The following is a 22,288-nucleotide window of genomic DNA, read 5'->3' on the forward strand; positions in this document are numbered from 1 at the left end:
GTGTTTTCCACGGTAGCTGTCTGTCTCAGTTATGGGTCAAGTGTTAGGGGGAAACTTAATTTGACTCACTAACACTCTGTCTCTGTGCTTGCATTTGTAGCTGTCTGTCTCTGTTATGGGATTCTGGGTTTAATCTCCGTCTGTAATATTATTTACATTTACACGAGAAGACAGGTAATCTCAGTCTGTCCACCTCTCTGATGTGCAAGATTTTATTGTGTTTTCTGTACTTGTCAATACCTGTTTTGTGAGTTAAGAGTGAACATTCTATTCAGTATTCATCCTCCATTATTACTTTTAGTGATAACATTGATATGTTAAATGATCTATTTCCATGTCTGTTTCATGAGAATGACACTGTACCATTATATCTGAGATTGTGAGAGATATTTGGATGGGAATTTTATATTTTGTTTTGGGAGGTGTCTCGGTAGAAGTTTATGATTAATTCGGCACTTTTCAATAAGCTGTACTATCCGACCTTTTACTTGTACCAAAGGTTCACAACTTGTGAGATGAAAGGATGGCCTGACAATTTGATAAGTGTCCCTTTGGAGAACAATTTAAATGTATCATTTTTCTGTTAATGCCTTATTCAAGTGCTTTGCTTCTGAAATATTTTAAACTAAGAAAGTTACAAAAAAGTGCCAATGGATACTTGCACATTGATTGCTGAATCTATAGCCTAATTAATACTATACTGATTACTTTACAGATGAAACGCTGTTGTCAAAAGTTGATCCAACATTCCATGAGAGAGTAGGGGTGAATTGTGGAAAATTATCCCACCTGCCCTCTCGTGTATCTGTAAATAATATTTACATTTTCTCCAGAAGTCCAGATTTACTTGAATTTCTTCAATTGGATAAAGAGGACTGTTGGATTGGACATGTTCATCTGGGACTTGAGGTCTCTGCGAATCTGACTGCTTCTGCTCAGTGACGGTGGAGCTGATGTTGTGTTTGTGTCTGTGCAATGTTGCATTAATATTGTACTTACAGTCAGTTAGAAGGAGACGGCTGCACATTCACGTTGCTGAGGAATCATCATCATCATCTTGGAACTCATCTTTTCGTCTGTTGAACGAGGAAGAAGAAAACAAATTTCTTGTAAGTTAGGGTCAGATGAGGTCAATGATAGATCAATCCATTCTTTCAACTGATAATCAGTAAAATAAAGAAAATACTCTCCAAATCCTAACCCAGAATCAGACAAATAAGCCAGGCCCAGAAAGAGCTCTCCCTTCCCCCCGCTCACTCCAAGTCCCGGAACAAGATCGTGCTCCGCTGCGCCTCTTGCAAACAGCCCCCGATTCTCCCTGAACTCCCCCCGAGTCAGGAATGATCTCTGAGCCGCTTTGCTCACACTCCCAAATGGAGGTGCTGCTGCAATGAGAACGCTGTTTCCTCGCTGACCTGGACCCTGACATTGACATTTCCCTCAGCTTCAACAAAGCGATTCCACTCACTGACCAAATGGAGTGTGCGGGAGAGGGGCTGCGCATGCGCTCTAAATCTCAGAATGACGACAGGCAAGCGGTTACGCCGGGCATGCGCAGATCCCCAAGCAATTCCGCGTTGAGAATCAATGGGAGTATTCCCCATTTCACCGTCATCGCATAGAGAGCAAAACCTCCTACAGAGCCCGTGTTGGGGGGACTGTGTGTGTGGCTGCAAGTGGCCCTGCGCCCTCGGGCTCAACCAATCACCTTTGTAGCTGTGTGTTTGTCCCAACAAGATATTCAATTTGCAGTCATTGCCTGCAGCTTGTTTGTTATTACACTGTCACTCAGCCCCTCAAACTCACACTTTCTGCAAACTACCATTTCACTGGCTGACTTCATTTTTCATAGAAGCACACAAGTTATTTTCAAAAATATACTTCATTTATAAAATCCCTTGAAATAAACATGGTCAAACATTTCAAATTGTCATCACAATAACATCGTTTCGTACAATAATATTTACATTTTCTCCAGAGCTCCAGATTTACTTGAATTTCTTCAGTTGGATAATGAGGACATTACACACATTTCAATATTTACATTACAATTCTTCTCAAAATATTTACATCAGTCATGTTCCACCCTGTAAAGCTTCAATAATTTTAAACATTTAGTGTTAATCACACATACGAGGTGGATTTTACACAGTTACCAGCCCCTCTTTAGTGTTACTCACACAGACCCGGGGTTTTACCCGGTTACCAGCCTCTTGGTGTACATTTGCTGCAAGAACTTACACAGTGGCCTTTCCCCATTGAGCCTTGGTGCCGGGTACCCCAAGCTTGAGTGCGTCCCTCAGCACATAGTCCTGGACTTTGGAATGTGCCAGTCTGCAACACTCAGTCGAGGACAATTCTTTACCCTGGAAGATCAACAGGTTACAGGCAGACCAAAGAGAGTCTTTCACCGAGTTTATGATCCTCAAGCAGCAGTTGATGTTTGTCTCAGTGTCCCCCCCTGGGAATAGCCCGTAGAGCACAGATTCCTGTGTCACAGAGCTGCTCGGGCTGAACCTGGACAAATCCCACTGCATCTCTCAAACAAAGAACAATACAGCACAGGAGCAGGACCTTCGGCCGTCCAAACCTGTACCGGTCATGATACCAAACTTTGCCAAAACCCTCAGCACTTCCTTGTGCCGTATCCCTCTCTACCCATCCGATCCATGTGTTTGTCAAGATGATTTTTGACCACCGTAATGTATCTGCTTCCACAACCTCCCCTGGCAACGCGGTCCATGCTCTCCCCACTGTCTGTGTAAAAAAACCTGCCTCGCACATCCTCTGTAAACTTTACCCTGTACACCTTAAATCTATGCCCCCTGGTGACTGGCCCCTCCACCCTGGGAAAGATTGCCTGCCCATTCACTCTATCCATGCCGCTCATAATTTGGTCGGCCTTTATCAGATCACATCTCCGTCTTTCTAATGAAAACAGTCCGAGTCTATTCAGCCTCTCCATAAAGCTCACTTTCCAGACCAGGCAACAGCCTGATAAACCTCCTCTGCATCCTCTCCAAAGTCTGCACAGCCTTCTGGTAAGGTGGCGACCAGAATTGTGCACAATATTCCAAGTGCGTCCTTACCAAGGTTTTGTACAGCTGTAGCATAACTTGCCAGTTTTTATATTTAATGCCCCGTCCAATGAAAGCTGGCATTCCGTCTGCTTTGTTGACAACCTTGTCCACTTCCATTGCCACCTTCAAAGATCTGTGGACCTGCGTGTCCAGATCTCTCCGACTTTCTATATTCCTAAGAGTTTTGCCATTTACGGTATATTTCCCCTCTATGTTAAACCTACCAAAATGCATTACCTCCCATTTGTCCAGATTAAACTCCATTTGCCATTTCTCTGCGCAAGTCTCCATCCTATGTATGTCCTGCTGTATCCTCTGACAATCCTCAACACTCTCTGCCACTCCCACCAACCTTGGTGTCATCCATGAACTTTCACTCTCCAGACCTTATTTGGAAAGGCACATTCCACATGGAGGTGAGTGACCATTTCGCGCCTCCCCCCCCCCCCCCCCCAGCCACTTCGAGGGCAGCGTGTGACGGCGTTGAGACTTCGGGAGTGCATGAAGGATCTGCCGGGAGAGCCCTGCTCACCACCAGCCAAGCTGGGGCTTGGTGCGTGTTTGAAAGTTCTGGTGATGAGATGATCTGCCAGATGCCTCTGAGAGTCTGCTCAGGGGAACCATCTGACATGATCCACCGTCTCTTTTTCCATAAGGGCCTCGAGGACATTACGTGCAGACCACTGCTTGATCACCTTGTGGTCAAAGGTGTTTTCCTGAACAAATGTTACCATGAGGGACAGGTGTTACGACATGGTCCAACTACCAGAGCATCCTGCGGCAATGAGGCCAGACACATCGTTCGTAACACCGGGGACAGGTAGAACCTCAGTACCTAGTGACACTTGGTGTTTGTGTACTGGGGGTACACGCACAGCTTGATGTAGTCACACACAAAGGTGAACATCGGGGAGGCTGGCCTTGTGTATGTTTCTCCCTCCATTATCCAGAGATTTGTACATGCTGTCCCTTCTGTTTGTATATGGGTCCCTGTGATCTCCAGATGAACTTGATGGTGGCTCGGGTGACTGCTGCGCGCAGGACTGGGGAATGGGCCAGACCTGCGCCACGTCCAGCAACACCGAGATCCTTCCCATATAATTACTACAGTGCAGGAGGCCATTCAGTCCATCGAGTCCACAGCGACTCTCTGAAAGAGCAAACCTACCCAGGCCCACTCCCTCGCAACTCCACCTAACACACACCCCGAGACACAAAGGGTTAATTTAGCATGGCCAATCCACCGAATCTGCGTATCTTTGTGGGAGGAAACCCACACAGACACACAATGTCAGGGTCAGAGTGAACCCGGGTCCCTGGCGCTGTGAGGCAGCAGTGCTGACCACTGTGCAGCCCATCATGTTGCAGTTGTACGTGTTGTTCAGCGCGCTCTTTTCACTTCTGTTTGGAATATAAAATGTGGGTTGGAGCAGGCAGGAGGAGGAGCTGGCTGATCAAAGACATTTCACTGCTCTGTCTGTCACTCAGTCTGTTCCCCGCCTCTCTCTCTCAGTCAGGTCGGGGCGGGCTGTATAATAAAGGAAAGAGCAGCAGCTCGTCTCTCATTCGGCAGCGATTTGACTGAACAAGCATCATGTCTGGCAGAGGGAAAGGAGGCAAAGGACTGGGCAAAGGTGGAGCAAAGCGGCACCGCAAAGTGCTTCGTGATAACATCCAGGGCATCACCAAACCAGCAATCCGCCGCTTGGCTCGCCGTGGCGGCGTCAAGCGCATCTCGGGTTTGATCTATGAGGAGACTCGCGGGGTGCTGAAGGTTTTCCTGGAGAATGTGATCAGGGACGCGGTCACCTATACTGAACACGCCAAGCGCAAGACCGTCACCGCCATGGATGTGGTTTACGCTCTCAAACGCCAGGGCCGCACTCTCTATGGATTCGGCGGCTGAGGAAATCCATTTGACAATTTAACAAAACCCAAATGCTCTTTTAAGAGCCGCCCAAATCCTCACATTGAGAGCACTGACCTGAGAATGGCAGCAGCATAATGTACCCAGCAGGTTTACGAGTAAGGAGGCAGTGTAGCGTTAAAATAGACCAATATTTCCCATCATTGATCTCTCTTTTCACATTCCAAGGCGACATGAATCTGCTGTAGAGTCTGAATCACAAAAGCTTTCTCCCAAGTCAGACCTGAACCGCACATAGTGAACATTGTAATGAGAGCGGGAATGAAATCTGAAACCCCGCTCACCCATTGCACATAAATGGTCAGTTTAGGAAAGCCTGCCCGCTAAAAATTGCCGTCCCCCGGTAAATACCAACAATCCAGGGGAAGCTCATTCCAGCCGGAAGTCTCAGGGAAATTCTCACAAACACGGCACTAAGCGGATCGGGAACAGGTCACCCTTTTTCAGATAAAGTGAGTGGCTCTGAAAAGAGCCTTTGGGTTATTAGATGAAAGAATGGTCGCTTCACTTCTTGCCGGCGCCAGCGCTGCTTTTCTTGGGCAGCAGCACGGCCTGGATATTCGGCAGCACCCCGCCCTGAGCGATGGTCACCCCTCCCAGCAGCTTGTTGAGCTCCTCGTCGTTGCGGACGGCCAGCTGCAGGTGCCTGGGGATGATGCGGGTCTTCTTGTTGTCCCGGGCCGCGTTGCCGGCCAGCTCGATGATTTCAGCGGTCAGATACTCGAGCACAGCAGCCAGATAGACCGGGGCTCCGGCCCCCACACGCTGGGCATAGTTGCCCTTTCTCAGGTGCCTGTGAACACGGCCCACCGGGAACTGCAGTCCAGCCCGGGAGGAGCGAGACTTGGCCTTGGCCCGAGCTTTACCGCTGGTCTTTCCTCTTCCAGACATTTCCCAATCTCACAATCACTTTCACACAGAATGAGGAAACCCGCCCACATTCACTTCTCTTATAGCTTCAGGAGGATTGGCGGTGCACACATTGCTGATTGGTTATCTGAACAACATTGTGGAGCCTGCCACAAACTGGCCAATCAGATGTCTGTTTGAAGCACCAATCAGGAGACTCCACGGTGCTGAGGGCGGAAGGTTTGGGCGCCAAATGTTCAGATTCCAACCGAATATTTATTTCAAAGCTTAAAAGAGCGCGAAAAGATAAGAGATAAAATTGAATGGACCGTAAAACATGTGAATAAATCATTTGAGTTTTGAGTATAAGATTGTTGGATTTTCTCTCTTTCCCGAGTCCAGTTTCCCTTTATCGGTCAGTTTCTGATTTCAGGTTTTCTCTCTAACAGAACAAACCCAAAATAAATTAAAGCAAAATAATGCGGATGCTGCAAATGTGAATTAATGAGAAAATGCTGGAAAAACTCAGCATATCTGGGAGAATCTGTGGAGAGAAACGTTTAAGATCTGTAGAAGGGACATTTAGATCCGAAACGTTAACGGACTCCACAGGTTTAATCCGGCTGCTGTTTAAAACGCTCTCAGCCGTCGGCAGTGTCTAATTTAGAGCCATCTGCAAACAATATCATTTGTTCCCATTGTAGACTGCTCCCGCTTCCTCAGTGTTAAAAGTGGAGGGAGCAGTTTGGAGCTCGTGTCAGTATTGAAATGGAGTTTTCCCACCACCGGGGTGCTCCAAATAAACTGATCGATTATTGAGAGTAAACCCGAACATAAATGCAAAAGGAGGATTTGGAGTTCTATTCTCTCCAAATCCAGCTACAGCGCCGAGTATGAACGAGTCAGAGGCCAAAGAGTCACCGAGCAGTAACTAAATGATGGGACTTTATAGACAAGACACAAAGATCGACAGGACAATAACTCGGCATTACACAGGATGTTGTTCTAGTGAAACGCTATTAAAACAGGTTTGGCTATTCATAATAGAAATAAACCAGTAATTTAAAAAATTATGGTTTGGCTGGTTTCCAGAAGTTGTGAGTGGCTCTTAAAAGAGCCGTTGGGTTTGATGAGTTTGAGAACAGTTTTACTTGGAGCTGGTGTACTTGGTCACCGCCTTTGTCCCTTCCGACACGGCATGCTTGGCCAGTTCCCCGGGCAGCAGCAGGCGCACGGCGGTCTGGATCTCCCGGGAGCTGATGGTGTGGCGCTTGTTGTAATGGGCCAGGCGGGAAGCCTCACCCGCGATGCGCTCGAAAATATCGTTGACGAAGGAGTTCATGATGCTCATGGCCTTGGAGGAGATGCCGGTGTCGGGATGAACCTGCTTCATCACTTTGTAGATGTAGATGGAGTAACTCTCCTTCCTCGACCTTCGCCGCTTCTTGCCGCCCTTTACTGCCGGTTTCTTAATGACTTTCTTGGCTCCCTTCTTGGAAGCTGGTTTCGATGTTGGTTTCTTCTCGTCAGCCATCGTCAATATCACCCAGAAATAAAGCAAACCCCTTCCGAGCGCTGATTAAATAGACAGAGCCTCACATCTATGCTAATGAGGAATGGGGAAAGGAATGATTGTGATTGGACATTGTGAGAATGAGGACAACCAGTTATGTTCCGTTCATTTGACTGGATATAAAAACAGACGAATCAGAATTAGGATTTTGCACCAATCATAAACCTCAGATTACAATCATATTACAGGACGAAGTCTTACAACACCAGGTTAAAGTCCATCAGGTTTGTTTCGATGACACTAGCTTTCGGAGCGCTGCTCCTTCCTCAGGTGTACTCACTCTCTGATACAGTGTGTGTGTGTGGAATACACTTATGCTCTGATACAGTCTGAGAGGATTTAGTCACCTGAGGAAGGAGCAGCGCTCCGAAAGCTAGTGACATCGAAACAAACCTGTTGGACTTTAACCTGGTGTTGTAAGACTTCGTACTGTGCTCACCCCAGTCCAACGCCGGCATCTCCACATCATGGCAATCATATTGCAAACAAGGAATACATTTCAGAAAGAATGGCTCCAGTCCCAGTTTGTCAATGTGTAAAGATCCACCGGGAAAAGTCACCTGGCTGTCGGTGAGAGGGACCCTTCAGCACAGAGAGACTGTGCGGGAGTGTGGGATTCATTCAGGAACTGTGAGTGTCTTGTAATATGTGAGAGTGTGGGATTTACTCACTCTCTGATACAGTTTGTGTGTGTGGGATTTACTCACTCTCTGATACAGTGTGTGAGTGTGGGATTTACTCACTCTGTGATACAGTGTGTGAGTGTGGGATTTATTCACTCTCTGATACAGTGTGTGAGTGTGGGATTTACTCACTCTCTGATACAGAGTGTGAGTGTGGGATTTACTCACTCTGTGATACAGTGTGTGAGTTTGGGATTTACTCACTCTCTGATACAGTGTGTGAGTGTGGGATTTACTCACTCTCTGATACAGTGTGTGAGTGTGGGATTTACTCACTCTCTGATACAGTGTGTGTGTGGGATTTACTCTCTCTGATACAGTGTGTGAGTGTGGGATTTACTCACTCTGATACAGTGTGTGAGTGTGGGATTTACTCACTCTCTGATACAGTGTGTAAGTGTGGGATTTACTCACTCTCTGATACAGTGTGTGTGTGAGTATTACTCTAGCTAAGGCCTAACCAATGTTTTATACAGTTCCTGCATAACCTGCCTTTTCTTAAACTCTGTGCCTCGGCGAATAGAGACAAGGATACGATAGGACTGGGGTTTTCAAGCTCAGGGACCTGACCTGTGGGTCGATCTCATGAAGGTTTCAGGAGGGTGGTAGTTATCCAGATCGCGGAAGGAATGGCCAATGGTCACGACTAGTGTTTACAAATGCCAACCATGATGGACGTTTGAGATTGTCGGCCATTCCGCGCATGTGTCTCTTATCAAGTAGTGCGCAGGTCCGGAGCCCAGCAAGTAGGACTGGCTCCTCCTGATGTCAGTGCGTTGTCCCGGGCCTGTTTTGTTCAGCAAATTCTGGAGTCCTCCCGCCGGAGGCGGCGCCAGCGAGCAGGTCACACGCCCCGTACGCTGACATCACGTGTTCTGGGCCCGAGAGAGATTCCTCCATTTTGCAGCTGCCAGCAGTGCTGGAGTGAACTCCAGGGCCTCTGGTGAACAACCCATGAAGAAGCTGAAAACAGGAACAAAGCAGCACAACGATGATTATTTGAGGGGTGGGTTTATAAATTGTGCCACTGCAATCAGGAGTCAAATTTCCTGGGTGTTACATACAGGGAATTACTGGCAAATGAATGTTTAAAACCCTCAAAATGTCAAAGACGTTTGAAGAGTAAGCAGGGCGAGTTCCAGGACAAACCTCTGTAATTTTTTTCAACGGATGCAGTGAGATCTTAAATCATCAGCTGGAGTCATTATCAGAAATGTAACATTGAATAACAAAGCAAGTGAGATCGTGGGGACCAAGCAGGCTCACCTGTCACATTAAAGGCAAGTGAAAATGGTGGGTGTGTGTGAGAGAGAGTGGGTGTGTGTGAGAGAGAGTGGGTGTGTGTGAGAGAGAGTGGGTGGGTGTGAGAGAGTGGGTGTGTGTGAGAGAGAGTGGGGGTGTGTGTGAGAGAGTGGGGGTGTGTGTGAGAGAGTGGGGGTGTGTGAGAGAGAATGGGTGTATGTGAGAGAGAGTGGGTGTGTGTGAGAGAGAGTGGGTGGGTGTGAGAGAGTGGGTGTGTGTGAGAGAGAGTGGGTGTGTGTGAGAGAGTGTGGGTGTGTGTGAGAGAGAGTGGGTGGGTGTGAGAGAGTGGGTGTGTGTGAGAGAGAGTGGGTGTGTGTGAGAGAGAGTGGGTGGGTGTGAGAGAGAGTGGGTGTGTGTGTGAGAGAGAGTGGGTGTGTGTTTGTGAGAGAGTGGGTGTGTGTGAGAGAGAGTGGGTGTGTGTGAGAGAGAGTGGGTGTGTGTGAGAGAGTGGGTGTGTGTGAGAGAGAGTGGGTGCGTGTGAGAGATAGTGGGTGGGTGTGAGAGAGAGTGTGTGTGTGTGTGAGAGAGAGTGTGTGTGTGTGTGAGAGAGAGTGGGTGTGTGTGAGAGAGTGGGTGTGTGTGAGAGAGAGTGGGTGTGTGTGGAGAGTGGGTGTGTGTGAGAGAGAGTGGGTGCGTGTGAGAGAGAGTGTGTGTGTGTGTGAGAGAGAGTGTGTGTGTGTGTGAGAGAGAGTGGGTGTGTGTGAGAGAGTGGGTGTGTGTGAGAGAGAGTGGGTGGGTGTGAGAGAGAGTGTGTGTGTGTGTGAGAGAGAGTGTGTGTGTGTGTGAGAGAGAGTGGGTGTGTGTGAGAGAGTGGGTGTGTGTGAGAGAGAGTGGGTGGGTGTGAGAGAGTGGGTGGGTGTGAGAGAGTGGGTGGGTGTGAGAGAGAGTGTGTGTGTGTGGAGAGTGGGTGTGTGTGAGAGAGAGTGGGTGGGTGTGAGAGAGAGTGGGTGTGTGTTTGTGAGAGAGTGGGTGTGTGTGAGAGAGTGGGTGTGTGTGAGAGAGAGTGGGTGTGTGTGAGAGAGTGGGTGTGTGTGAGAGAGAGTGGGTGTGTGTGTGAGAGAGTGGGTGTGTGTGAGAGAGAGTGGGTGTGTGTGAGAGAGAGTGGGTGTGTGTGCGAGAAAGAGTGGGTGTGTGTGAGAGAGTGGTTGTGTGTGAGATAGAGTGGGTGGGTGTGAGAGAGAGTGGGTGGGTGTGAGAGAGAGTGGGTGGGTGTGAGAGAGTGGGTGTGGGTGTGAGAGAGTGGGTGTGTGTGAGAGAGAGTGTGTGTGTGTGGAGAGTGGGTGTGTGTGAGAGAGAGTGGGTGGGTGTGAGAGAGAGTGTGTGTGTGAGAGAGAGTGGGTGTGTGTGCGAGAGAGAGTGGGTGTGTGTGCGAGAGAGAGTGGGTGTGTGTGCGAGAGAGAGTGGGTGTGTGTGAGAGAGAGTGGGTGTGTGTGAGAGAGTGGGTGTGTGTGAGAGAGAGTGGGTGTGTGTGGAGAGTGGGTGTGTGTGAGAGAGAGTGGGTGGGTGTGAGAGAGAGTGGGTGGGTGTGAGAGAGTGGGTGTGTGTAAGAGAGAGTGGGTGTGTGAGAGAGTGTGTGTGCGTGTGTGAGAGATAGTGGGTGTGTGTTTGTGAGAGAGTGGGTATGTGTGAGAGAGAGAGGGGATGTGTGTGTGTGAGAGAGAGTGCCTGTGTGTGAGAGAGAGTGGGTGTGTGTGAGAGAGAGTGGGTGTGTGTGAGAGGAAGTGGGTGTGTGAGAGAGAGTGGGTGTGTGTGAGAGAGAGTGGGTGTGTGTAGAGAGAGTGGGTGTGTGTGAGAGAGTGGATGTGTGTGAGAGTGTGTTTGTGAGAGAGTGGGTGTGTGAGAGAGTGGGTGTGTGTGTGAGAGAGTGGGTGTGTGAGAGAGTGGGTGTGTGTGAGAGAGACTGGGTGCGTGAGAGAGAGACTGGGTGCATGTGAGAGAGACTGGGTGCATGTGAGAGAGAGTGGGTGTGTGTGAGAGAGAGTGGCTGTGTGAGAGAGAGAGTGGGTGTGTGAGAGAGAGTGGGTGGATGTGTGTGTGAGTGGGTGTGCGCGAGAGGGTTGGTGTGTGAGAGAGAGTGGATGTGTGTGTGAGTGTGTTTGTGAGAGAGTGGGTGTGTGTGAGAGAGTGCGTGTGTGAGCGAGTGAGCCTCTTTATTTTACATTGTCACTCTTTGATATGTAACAAATATTTTACTCTTGCTGCTCTGTTACTGGGGTGTGTGTGTCTGTGAGAGAGAGAGTGTGTTTTACCATCACGGTCTCTGTGATATATGATGCATATTTTACTGCTTACTGCTCAGTTACTGTTGTGTCAAAGAGTGTGTGAATATCAAAGTTTGTGAATATGTGAGTGTGTGTGAGGAAGTGTGTGCGAGGGAATGTGTCACTATGTCTGCAAGAGTGTATGAGTGTGAGAAATAGTCTGCGTGAGTGTGTGTGTGTTTTACCTTCATTGTCTCTGTGATATTTCACACATATTTTACTGCTCAGTTACTGGTGTGCGAGTGTGTTTATCCTCACTATCTGGCTATCATATATAATATATTTTACTGCTTACTGCTCAGTTACTTCAGTGTGAGAGTGGCGAGAGTGTGTTTTACCCTCACTGTCCCTCTGCGATATATAACACATATTTAACTGCTTACTGCTCAGTGACTGGTGTGTCCATGTGTGAGGCAGTCTGAGAGAGAGGGACTAGGAGTGTGAGAGAATGAGTGTGTGTGAGAGTTAGTGTTTGCCAGAGAAATAGTGAGTGTGTGTCACACTGTCTCTCATTGTCCCTCTGTGATATATAAAGCATATTTTATCACTCAGTTACTGGTGTGTGTGTGTGTGTGAAGAGAGAGTGTATGAGTGTGTGTGAGAGAGAATGTGTGAGAGAGAGTGAAATACGAGTTATATAGCACAGAGACAGTGAGGGTTAACACAAACTTACACTCTCTCTCTCACACGATCTCTCATACACACGCACTCTCTCTCTCTCTCTCACACACCAGTTACTGAGCAATAAGCTGTAGAATATTCAATATATATCGCAGAGAGACAGTGGTTACTATCACAGAGGTTACTACACACACTCATAGGGCGATTGTCCCGAAAGACGAGCTGTTAGGTAATTTGGACATTCTGAATTCTCCCTCCCTGTACCCAAACAGGCGCCAGAATGTGGCGACTTGGGGCTTTTCACAGAAACTTCATTGCAGTGTTAATGTAAGCCTACTTGTGACAATAAAGATTATTATAAGACAGAGTCATAGTCTATCTATGACTCTATCTGTGTGTATGTGTTAACTTCACTGTCTCTCTGTGATATATAATGATTATTTTACTGCTTACTGCTGTGTGGGTGTGTGAGTGAGACAGTGTGTTTGGGAGTGAGACAGTGTGTTTGTGAGTGTGTGTGTGAGTGAGACAGTGTGTTTGGGAGTGTGTGTGTGAGTGAGACAGTGTGTTTGGGAGTATGTGTGTGAGTGAGACAGTGTGTTTGGGAGTGTGTGCGAGTGAGACAGTGTGTTTGGGAGTGTGTGCGTGAGTGAGTCAGTGTGTTTGGGAGGGTGTGTGTGAGTGAGACAGTGTGTTTGGGGTAGTGTGTGTGAGTGAGACAGTGTGTTTGGCAGTGTGTGTGTGAGTGAGACAGTGTGTTTGGGAGTGAGACAGTGTGTTTGGGAGTGTGTGTGTGAGTGAGACAGTGTGTTTGGGAATGTGTTTGTGAGTGAGACAGTGTGTTTGGGAGTGTGTGCGTGAGTGAGTCAGTGTGTTTGGGAGTGTGTGTCTGAGTGAGACAGTGTGTTTGGGATAGTGTGTGTGAGTGAGACAGTGTGTTTGGCAGTGTGTGTGTGAGTGAGACAGTGTGTTTGGGAGTGAGACAGTGTGTTTGGGAGTGTGTGTGTGAGTGAGACAGTGTGTTTGGGAATGTGTTTGTGAGTGAGACAGTGTGTTTGGGAGTGTGTTTGGGTGTGAGACAGTGTGTTTGGGAGTGTGTGTGTGAGTGAGACTGTGTGTTTGGGAGTGTGTTTGGGAGTGAGACAGTGTCTTTGGGAGAGTGTGTGTGAGTGAGACAGTGTGTTTGGGAGTGTGTATGTGAGTGAGACAGTGTGTTTGGGAGTGTGTGTGCGAGTGAGACAGTGTGTTTGGGAGTGTGTGCGTGAGTGAGTCAGTATGTTTGGGAGTGTGTGTGTGAGTGAGACAGTGATTTGGGAGTGTGTTTGGGAGTGAGACAGTGTGTTTGGGAGTGTGTGTGTGAGTGAGACAGTGTGTTTGGCAGTGTGTGTGCGAGTGAGACAGTGTGTTTGGGAGTGTGTGTGCGAGTGAGACAGTGTGTTTGGGAGTGTGTGTGTGAGTGAGTCAGTGTGTTTGGGAGTGTGTGTGCGAGTGAGACAGTGTGTTTGGGAGTGTGTGCGTGAGTCAGTGTGTTTGGGAGTGTGTGTGTGAGTGAGACAGTGTGTTTGGGAGTATGTTTGGGAGTGAGACAGTGTGTTTGGGAGTGTGTTTGGGAGTGAAACAGTGTGTTTGGGAGTGTGTGTGTGAGTGAGACAGTGTGTTTGGGAGTGTGTGTGTGAGTGAGACTGTGTGTTTGGGAGTGAGTGTGTGAGTGAGACAGTGTGTTTGGGAGTGTGTTTGGGAGTGAGTCAGTGTGTTTGGGAGTGTGTGCGTGAGTGAGACAGTGTGTTTTGGAGTGTGTGAGTGAGACAGTGTGTTTGGGAGTGTGTGTGTGAGTGAGACAGTGTTTGGGAGTGAGACAGTGTGTTTGGGAGTGTGTTTGGGAGTGAGACTGTGTTTGGGAGTGTGTGTAAGTGAGACAGTGTGTTTGGGAGTGTGTTTGTGAGTGAGACAGTGTGTTTGGGAGTGTGTTTGTGAGAGAGATAATGTCTTTGGGAGAGTGTGTGTGAGTGAGACAGTGTGTTTGGGAGTGTGTGTGTGAGTGAGACAGTGTGTGTGTGAGTGAGACAGTGTGTTTGGGAGTGTGTGTGTGAGTGAGACAGTGTGTTTGGGAGTGTGTGTGTGAGTGAGACAGTGTGTTTGGGAGTGTGTTAGTTAGTGAGACAGTGTGTTTGGGAGTGTGTGTGTGAGTGAGACAGTGTGTTTGTGAGTGAGACAGTGTGTTTGTGAGTGAGACAGTGTGTTTGGGAGTGTGTGTGTGAGTGAGACTGTGTGTTTGGGAGTGTGTTTGTGAGTGAGACAGTGTGTTTGGCAGTGTGTGTGTGAGTGAGACAGTGTGTTTGGGAGTGTGAGTGAGACAGTGTTTTTCGGAGTGTCTGTGTGAGTGAGACAGTGTGTTTGGGAGTGTGTGTGTGAGTGAGGCAGTGTGTTTGGGAATGTGTGTGTGTGTGAGACAGTGTGTTTGGGAGTGTGTGTGTGAGTGAGATAGTGTTTGGGAGTGTGTGTGTGAGTGAGACAGTATGTTTGGGAGTGTGTGTGTGAGTGAGGCAGTGTGTTTGGGAGTGTGTGTGTGAGTGAGACAGTGTGTTTGGGAGTGTGTGTGTGAGTGATACAGTGTGATTGGGAGTGAGACAGTGTGTTTGGGAGTGTGTGTGTGAGTGAGACAGTGTGTTTGTGAGTGAGACAGTGTGTTTGGGAGTGTGTTTGTGAGTGAGACAGTGTGTTTGGGAGTGAGTGTGTGAATGAGACAGTGTGTTTGGGAGTGTGTGTGTGAGTGAGACAGTGTGTTTGGGAGTGTGTGTGAGTGAGACAGTGTGTTTTGGGAGTGTGTGTGTGAGTGAGACAGTGTGTTTGGGAGTGTGTGTGTGAGTGAGACAGTGTGTTTGGAAGTGTGTGCGTGAGTGAGACAGTGTTTTTGGGAGTGTGTTTGTGAGTGAGACAGTGTGTTTGGGAGTGTGTGTGAGTGAGACAGTGTTTGGGAGTGAGACAGTGTGTTTGGGAATGTGTGTGTGAGTGAGACAGTGTGTTTGGGAATGTGTTTGTGAGTGAGACAGTGTGTTTGGGAGTGTGTTTGTGAGTGAGACAGTGTGTTTGGGAGTGTGTGTGTGAGTGAGACAGTGTGTTTGGGAGTGTGTTTGTGAGTGAGACAGTGTGTTTGGCAGTGTGTGTGTGAGTGAGACAGTGTGTTTGGCAGTGTGTGTGTGAGTGAGACAGTGTGTTTGGGAGTGTGTGTGTGAGTGAGACAGTGTTTTTGGGAGTGTCTGTGTGAGTGAGACAGTGTGTTTGGGAGTGTGTGTGTGAGTGAGACAGTGTGTTTGGGAAAGTGTGTGTGTGTGAGACAGTGTGTTTGGGAGTGTGTGTGTGAGTGAGATAGTGTTTGGGAGTGTGTGTGTGAGTGAGACAGTATGTTTGGGAGTGTGTGTGTGAGTGAGACAGTGTGTTTGGGAGTGTGTGTGTGAGTGAGACAGTGTGTTTGGGAGTGTGTGTGTGAGTGATACAGTGTGTTTGGGAGTGAAACCGTGTGTTTGGGAGTGTGTTTGTGAGTGAGACAGTGTGTTTGGCAGTGTGTGTGTGAGTGAGACAGTGTGTTTGGGAGTGTGTGTGTGAGTGAGACAGTGTGTTTGTGAGTGAGACAGTGTGTTTGGGAGTGTGTGTGTGAGTGAGACAGTGTGTTTGTGAGTGAGACAGTGTGTTTGGGAGTGTGTTTGTGAGTGAGACAGTGTGTTTGGGAGTGAGTGTGTGAATGAGACAGTGTGTTTGGGAGTGTGTGTGTGAGTGAGACAGTGTGTTTGGGAGTGTGTGTGAGTGAGACAGTGTGTTTTGGGAGTGTGTGTGTGAGTGAGACAGTGTGTTTGGGAGTGTGTGTGTGAGTGAGACAGTGTGTTTGGGAGTGTGTGCGTGAGTGAGACAGTGTTTATGGGAGTGTGTTTGTGAGTGAGACAGTGTGTTTGGGAGTGTGTGTGAGTGAGACAGTGTTTGGGAGTGAGACAGTGTGTTTGGGAATGTGTGTGTGAGTGAGACAGTGTGTTTGGGAATGTGTTTGTGAGTGAGACAGTGTGTTTGGGAGTGTGTTTGGGTGTGAGACAGTGTGTTTGGGAGTGTGTGTGTGAGTGAGACTGTGTGTTTGGGAGTGTGTTTGGGAGGGAGACAGTGTCTTTGGGAGAGTGTGTGTGAGTGAGACAGTGTGTATGTGAGTGAGGCAGTGTGTTTGGGAGTGTGTGTGCGAGTGAGACAGTGTGTTTGGGAGTGTGTGCGTGAGTGAGTCAGTATGTTTGGGAGTGTGTGTGTGAGTGAGACAGTGTGTTTGGGAGTGTGTTTGGGTGTGAGACAGTGTGTTTGGGAGTGTGTGTGTGAGTGAGACAGTGTTTTTGGGAGTGTCTGTGTGAGTGAGACAGTGTGTTTGGGAGTGTGTGTGTGAGTGAGACAGTGTGTTTGGGAGTGTGTTTGGGAGTGAGACAGTGTATTTGGGAGTGTGTGTGTGAGTGAGACAGTGTGTTTGGCAGTGTGTGTGCGAGTAAGACAGTGTGTTTGGGAGTGTGTGTGCGAGTGAGACAGTGTGTTTGGGAGTGTGTGTGTGAGTGAGTCAGTGTGTTTGGGAGTCTGTGTGCGAGTGAGACAGTGTGTTTGGGAGTGTGTGCGTGAGTCAGTGTGTTTGGGAGTGTGTGTGTGAGTGAGACAGTGTGTTTGGGAGTATGTTTGGGAGTGAGACAGTGTTTGGGAGTGTGTTTGGAAGTGAAACAGTGTGTTTGGGAGTGTGTGTGTGAGTGAGACAGTGTGTTTGGGAGTGTGTGTGTGAGTGAGACTGTGTGTTTGGGAGTGAGTGTGTGAGTGAGACAGTGTGTTTGGGAGTGAGTCAGTGTGTTTGGGAGTGTGTGCGTGAGTGAGACAGTGTGTTTTGGACTGTGTGAGTGAGACAGTGTGTTTGGGAGTGTGTGTGTGAGTGAGACAGTGTTTGGGAGTGAGACAGTGTGTTTGGGAGTGTGTTTGGGCGTGAGACTGTGTTTGGGAGTGTGTGTAAGTGAGACAGTGTGTTTGGGAGTGTGTTTGTGAGTGAGACAGTGTGTATGGGAGTGTGTTTGTGAGAGAGATAATGTCTTTGGGAGAGTGTGTGTGAGTGAGACAGTGTGTTTGGGAGTGTGTGTGTGAGTGAGACAGTGTGTTTGTGAGTGAGACAGTGTGTTTGGGAGTGTGTGTGTGAGTGAGACAGTGTGTTTGGGAGTGTGTGTGTGAGTGAGACAGTGTGTTTGGGAGTGTGTGTGTGAGTGAGACAGTGTGTTTGGGAGTGTGTTAGTTAGTGAGACAGTGTGTTTGGGAGTGTGTGTGTGAGTGAGACAGTGTGTTTGTGAGTGAGACAGTGTGTTTGGGAGTGTGTTTGTGAGTGAGACAGTGTGTTTGGGAGTGTGTGTGTGAGTGAGACAGTGTGTTTGGGAGTGTGTTTGTGAGTGAGACAGTGTGTTTGGCAGTGTGTGTGTGAGTGAGACAGTGTGTTTGGGAGTGTCTGTGTGAGTGAGACATTGTGTTTGGGAGTGTGTGTGTGAGTGAGACAGTGTGTTTGGGAATGTGTGTGTGTGTGAGACAGTGTGTTTGGGAGTGTGTGTGTGAGTGAGATAGTGTTTGGGAGTGTGTGTGTGTGAGTGAGACAGTATGTTTGGGAGTGTGTGTGTGAGTGAGACAGTGTTTGGGAGTGTGTGTGTGAGTGAGACAGTGTGTTTGGGAGTGTGTGTGTGAGTGATACAGTGTGTTTGGGAGTGATACTGTGTGTTTGGGAGTGTGTTTGTGAGTGAGACAGTGTGTTTGGCAGTGTGTGTGTGAGTGAGACAGTGTGTTTGTGAGTGAGACAGTGTGTTTGGGAGTGTGTTTGTGAGTGCGACAGTGTGTTTGGTAGTGAGTGTGTGAATGAGACAGTGTGTTTGGGAGTGTGTGTGTGAGTGAGACAGTGTGTTTGGGAGTGTGTGTGAGTGAGACACTGTGTTTTGGGAGTGTGTGTGTGAGTGAGACAGTGTGTTTGGGAGTGTGTGTGTGAGTGAGACAGTGTGTTTGGGAGTGTGTGCGTGAGTGAGACAGTGTTTTTGGGAGTGTGTTTGTGAGTGAGACAGTGTGTTTGGGAGTGTGTGTGAGTGAGACAGTGTTTGGGAGTGAGACAGTGTGTTTGGGAATGTGTGTGTGAGTGAGACAGTGTGTTTGGGAGTGTGTGTGTGAGTGAGACAGCGTGTTTGGGAGTGTGTTTGTGAGTGAGACAGTGTGTTTGGGAGTGTGTGTGAGTGAGACAGTGTTTGGGAGTGAGACAGTGTGTTTGGGAATGTGTGTGTGAGTGAGACAGTGTGTTTGGGAGTGTGTGTGTGAGTGAGACAGTGTGTTTGGGAGTGTGTATGTGAGTGAGACAGTGTGTTTGGGAGTGTGTGTGCGAGTGAGACAGTGTGTTTGGGAGTGTGTGCGTGAGTGAGTCAGTATGTTTGGTAGTGTGTGTGTGAGTGAGACAGTGTGTTTGGGAGTGTGTTTGGGAGTGAGACAGTGTGTTTGGGAGTGTGTGTGAGTGAGACAGTGTGTTTGGCAGTGTGTGTGCGAGTGAGACAGTGTGTTTGGGAGTGTGTGTGCGAGTGAGACAGTGTGTTTGGGAGTGTGGGTGTGAGTGAGTCAGTATGTTTGGGAGTGTGTGTGTGAGTGAGACAGTGTGTTTGGGAGTGTGTGCGTGAGTCAGTGTGTTTGGGAGTGTGTGTGTGAGTGAGACAGTGTGTTTTGGAGTGTGTTTGGGAGTGAGACAGTGTGTTTGGGAGTGTGTTTGGGAGTGAAACAGTGTGTTTGGGAGTGTGTGTGTGAGTGAGACAGTGTGTTTGGGAGTGTGTGTGTGAGTGAGACTGTGTGTTTGGGAGTGTGTTTGTGAGTGAGTCAGTGTGTTTGGGAGTGTGTTTGTGAGTGAGTCAGTGTGTCTGGGAGTGTGTGCGTGAGTGAGACAGTGTGTTTTGGAGTGTGTGAGTGAGACAGTGTGTTTGGGAGTGTGTGTGTGAGTGAGACAGTGTTTGGGAGTGAGACAGTGTGTTTGGGAGTGTGTGTGTGAGTGAGACAGTTTGTTTGGGAGTGTGTGTGTGAGTGAGATAGTGTGTTTGGGAGTGTGTTTGTGAGTGAGATAATGTCTTTGGGAGAGTGTGTGTGAGTGAGACAGTGTGTTTGGGAGTGTGTGTCTGAGTGAGACAGTGTGTTTGTGAGTGAGACAGTGTGTTTGGGAGTGTGTGTGTGAGTGAGACAGTGTGTTTGGGAGTGTGTGTGTGAGTGAGACAGTCTGTTTGGGAGTGTGTGTGTGAGTGAGACAGTGTGTTTGGGAGTGTGTGTGAGTGAGACAGTGTGTTTTGGGAGTGTGTGTGTGAGTGAGACAGTGTGTTTGGGAGTGTGTGTGTGAGTGAGACAGTGTGTTTGGGAGTGTGTGCGTGAGTGAGACAGTGTTTATGGGAGTGTGTTTGTGAGTGAGACAGTGTGTTTGGGAGTGTGTGTGAGTGAGACAGTGTTTGGGAGTGAGACAGTGTGTTTGGGAGTGTGTGTGTGAGTGAGTCAGTGTGTTTGGGAGTGTGTGTGTGAGTGAGACAGTGTTTTTGGGAGTGTCTGTGTGAGTGAGACAGTGTGTTTGGGAGTGTGTGTGTGAGTGAGACAGTGTGTTTGGGAGTGTGTTTGGGAGTGAGACAGTGTATTTGGGAGTGTGTGTGTGAGTGAGACAGTGTGTTTGGCAGTGTGTGTGCGAGTAAGACAGTGTGTTTGGGAGTGTGTGTGCGAGTGAGACAGTGTGTTTGGGAGTGTGTGTGTGAGTGAGTCAGTGTGTTTGGGAGTGTGTGTGCGAGTGAGACAGTGTGTTTGGGAGTGTGTGCGTGAGTCAGTGTGTTTGGGAGTGTGTGTGTGAGTGAGACAGTGTGTTTGGGAGTATGTTTGGGAGTGAGACAGTGTTTGGGAGTGTGTTTGGAAGTGAAACAGTGTGTTTGGGAGTGTGTGTGTGAGTGAGACAGTGTGTTTGGGAGTGTGTGTGTGAGTGAGACTGTGTGTTTGGGAGTGAGTGTGTGAGTGAGACAGTGTGTTTGGGAGTGAGTCAGTGTGTTTGGGAGTGTGTGCGTGAGTGAGACAGTGTGTTTTGGACTGTGTGAGTGAGACAGTGTGTTTGGGAGTGTGTGTGTGAGTGAGACAGTGTTTGGGAGTGAGACAGTGTGTTTGGGAGTGTGTTTGGGCGTGAGACTGTGTTTGGGAGTGTGTGTAAGTGAGACAGTGTGTTTGGGAGTGTGTTTGTGAGTGAGACAGTGTGTATGGGAGTGTGTTTGTGAGAGAGATAATGTCTTTGGGAGAGTGTGTGTGAGTGAGACAGTGTGTTTGGGAGTGTGTGTGTGAGTGAGACAGTGTGTTTGTGAGTGAGACAGTGTGTTTGGGAGTGTGTGTGTGAGTGAGACAGTGTGTTTGGGAGTGTGTGTGTGAGTGAGACAGTGTGTTTGGGAGTGTGTGTGTGAGTGAGACAGTGTGTTTGGGAGTGTGTTAGTTAGTGAGACAGTGTGTTTGGGAGTGTGTGTGTGAGTGAGACAGTGTGTTTGTGAGTGAGACAGTGTGTTTGGGAGTGTGTTTGTGAGTGAGACAGTGTGTTTGGGAGTGTGTGTGTGAGTGAGACAGTGTGTTTGGGAGTGTGTTTGTGAGTGAGACAGTGTGTTTGGCAGTGTGTGTGTGAGTGAGACAGTGTGTTTGGGAGTGTCTGTGTGAGTGAGACATTGTGTTTGGGAGTGTGTGTGTGAGTGAGACAGTGTGTTTGGGAATGTGTGTGTGTGTGAGACAGTGTGTTTGGGAGTGTGTGTGTGAGTGAGATAGTGTTTGGGAGTGTGTGTGTGTGAGTGAGACAGTATGTTTGGGAGTGTGTGTGTGAGTGAGACAGTGTGTTTGGGAGTGTGTGTGTGAGTGAGACAGTGTGTTTGGGAGTGTGTGTGTGAGTGATACAGTGTGTTTGGGAGTGATACCGTGTGTTTGGGAGTGTGTTTGTGAGTGAGACAGTGTGTTTGGCAGTGTGTGTGTGAGTGAGACAGTGTGTTTGTGAGTGAGACAGTGTGTTTGGGAGTGTGTTTGTGAGTGCGACAGTGTGTTTGGTAGTGAGTGTGTGAATGAGACAGTGTGTTTGGGAGTGTGTGTGTGAGTGAGACAGTGTGTTTGGGAGTGTGTGTGAGTGAGACACTGTGTTTTGGGAGTGTGTGTGTGAGTGAGACAGTGTGTTTGGGAGTGTGTGTGTGAGTGAGACAGTGTGTTTGGGAGTGTGTGCGTGAGTGAGACAGTGTTTTTGGGAGTGTGTTTGTGAGTGAGACAGTGTGTTTGGGAGTGTGTGTGAGTGAGACAGTGTTTGGGAGTGAGACAGTGTGTTTGGGAATGTGTGTGTGAGTGAGACAGTGTGTTTGGGAGTGTGTGTGTGAGTGAGACAGCGTGTTTGGGAGTGTGTTTGTGAGTGAGACAGTGTGTTTGGGAGTGTGTGTGAGTGAGACAGTGTTTGGGAGTGAGACAGTGTGTTTGGGAATGTGTGTGTGAGTGAGACAGTGTGTTTGGGAGTGTGTGTGTGAGTGAGACAGTGTGTTTGGGAGTGTGTATGTGAGTGAGACAGTGTGTTTGGGAGTGTGTGTGCGAGTGAGACAGTGTGTTTGGGAGTGTGTGCGTGAGTGAGTCAGTATGTTTGGTAGTGTGTGTGTGAGTGAGACAGTGTGTTTGGGAGTGTGTTTGGGAGTGAGACAGTGTGTTTGGGAGTGTGTGTGAGTGAGACAGTGTGTTTGGCAGTGTGTGTGCGAGTGAGACAGTGTGTTTGGGAGTGTGTGTGCGAGTGAGACAGTGTGTTTGGGAGTGTGTGTGTGAGTGAGTCAGTGTGTTTGGGAGTGTGTGTGTGAGTGAGACAGTGTGTTTGGGAGTGTGTGCGTGAGTCAGTGTGTTTGGGAGTGTGTGTGTGAGTGAGACAGTGTGTTTTGGAGTGTGTTTGGGAGTGAGACAGTGTGTTTGGGAGTGTG

At 48.4% G+C, this 22,288-nt stretch overlaps 1 long non-coding RNA gene across 1 annotated transcript in view; it reads right to left on the reverse strand.

Annotated features, from left to right (window-relative positions):
• The window catches only part of LOC140400054 (uncharacterized), a 155,026-nt gene that overhangs the window by 60,816 nt on the left and 71,922 nt on the right, over nucleotides 1-22,288 (reverse strand). Inside the window, exon 4 of the long non-coding RNA XR_011938012.1 lies at nucleotides 1,000-1,076. This is a non-coding gene — a long non-coding RNA (uncharacterized lncRNA). The remainder of the gene's footprint in view (nucleotides 1-999; nucleotides 1,077-22,288) is intronic.

This window comes from Scyliorhinus torazame, chromosome 24 (genome assembly GCF_047496885.1).
Source record: "Scyliorhinus torazame isolate Kashiwa2021f chromosome 24, sScyTor2.1, whole genome shotgun sequence".
Taxonomy (NCBI): domain Eukaryota; kingdom Metazoa; phylum Chordata; class Chondrichthyes; order Carcharhiniformes; family Scyliorhinidae; genus Scyliorhinus; species Scyliorhinus torazame.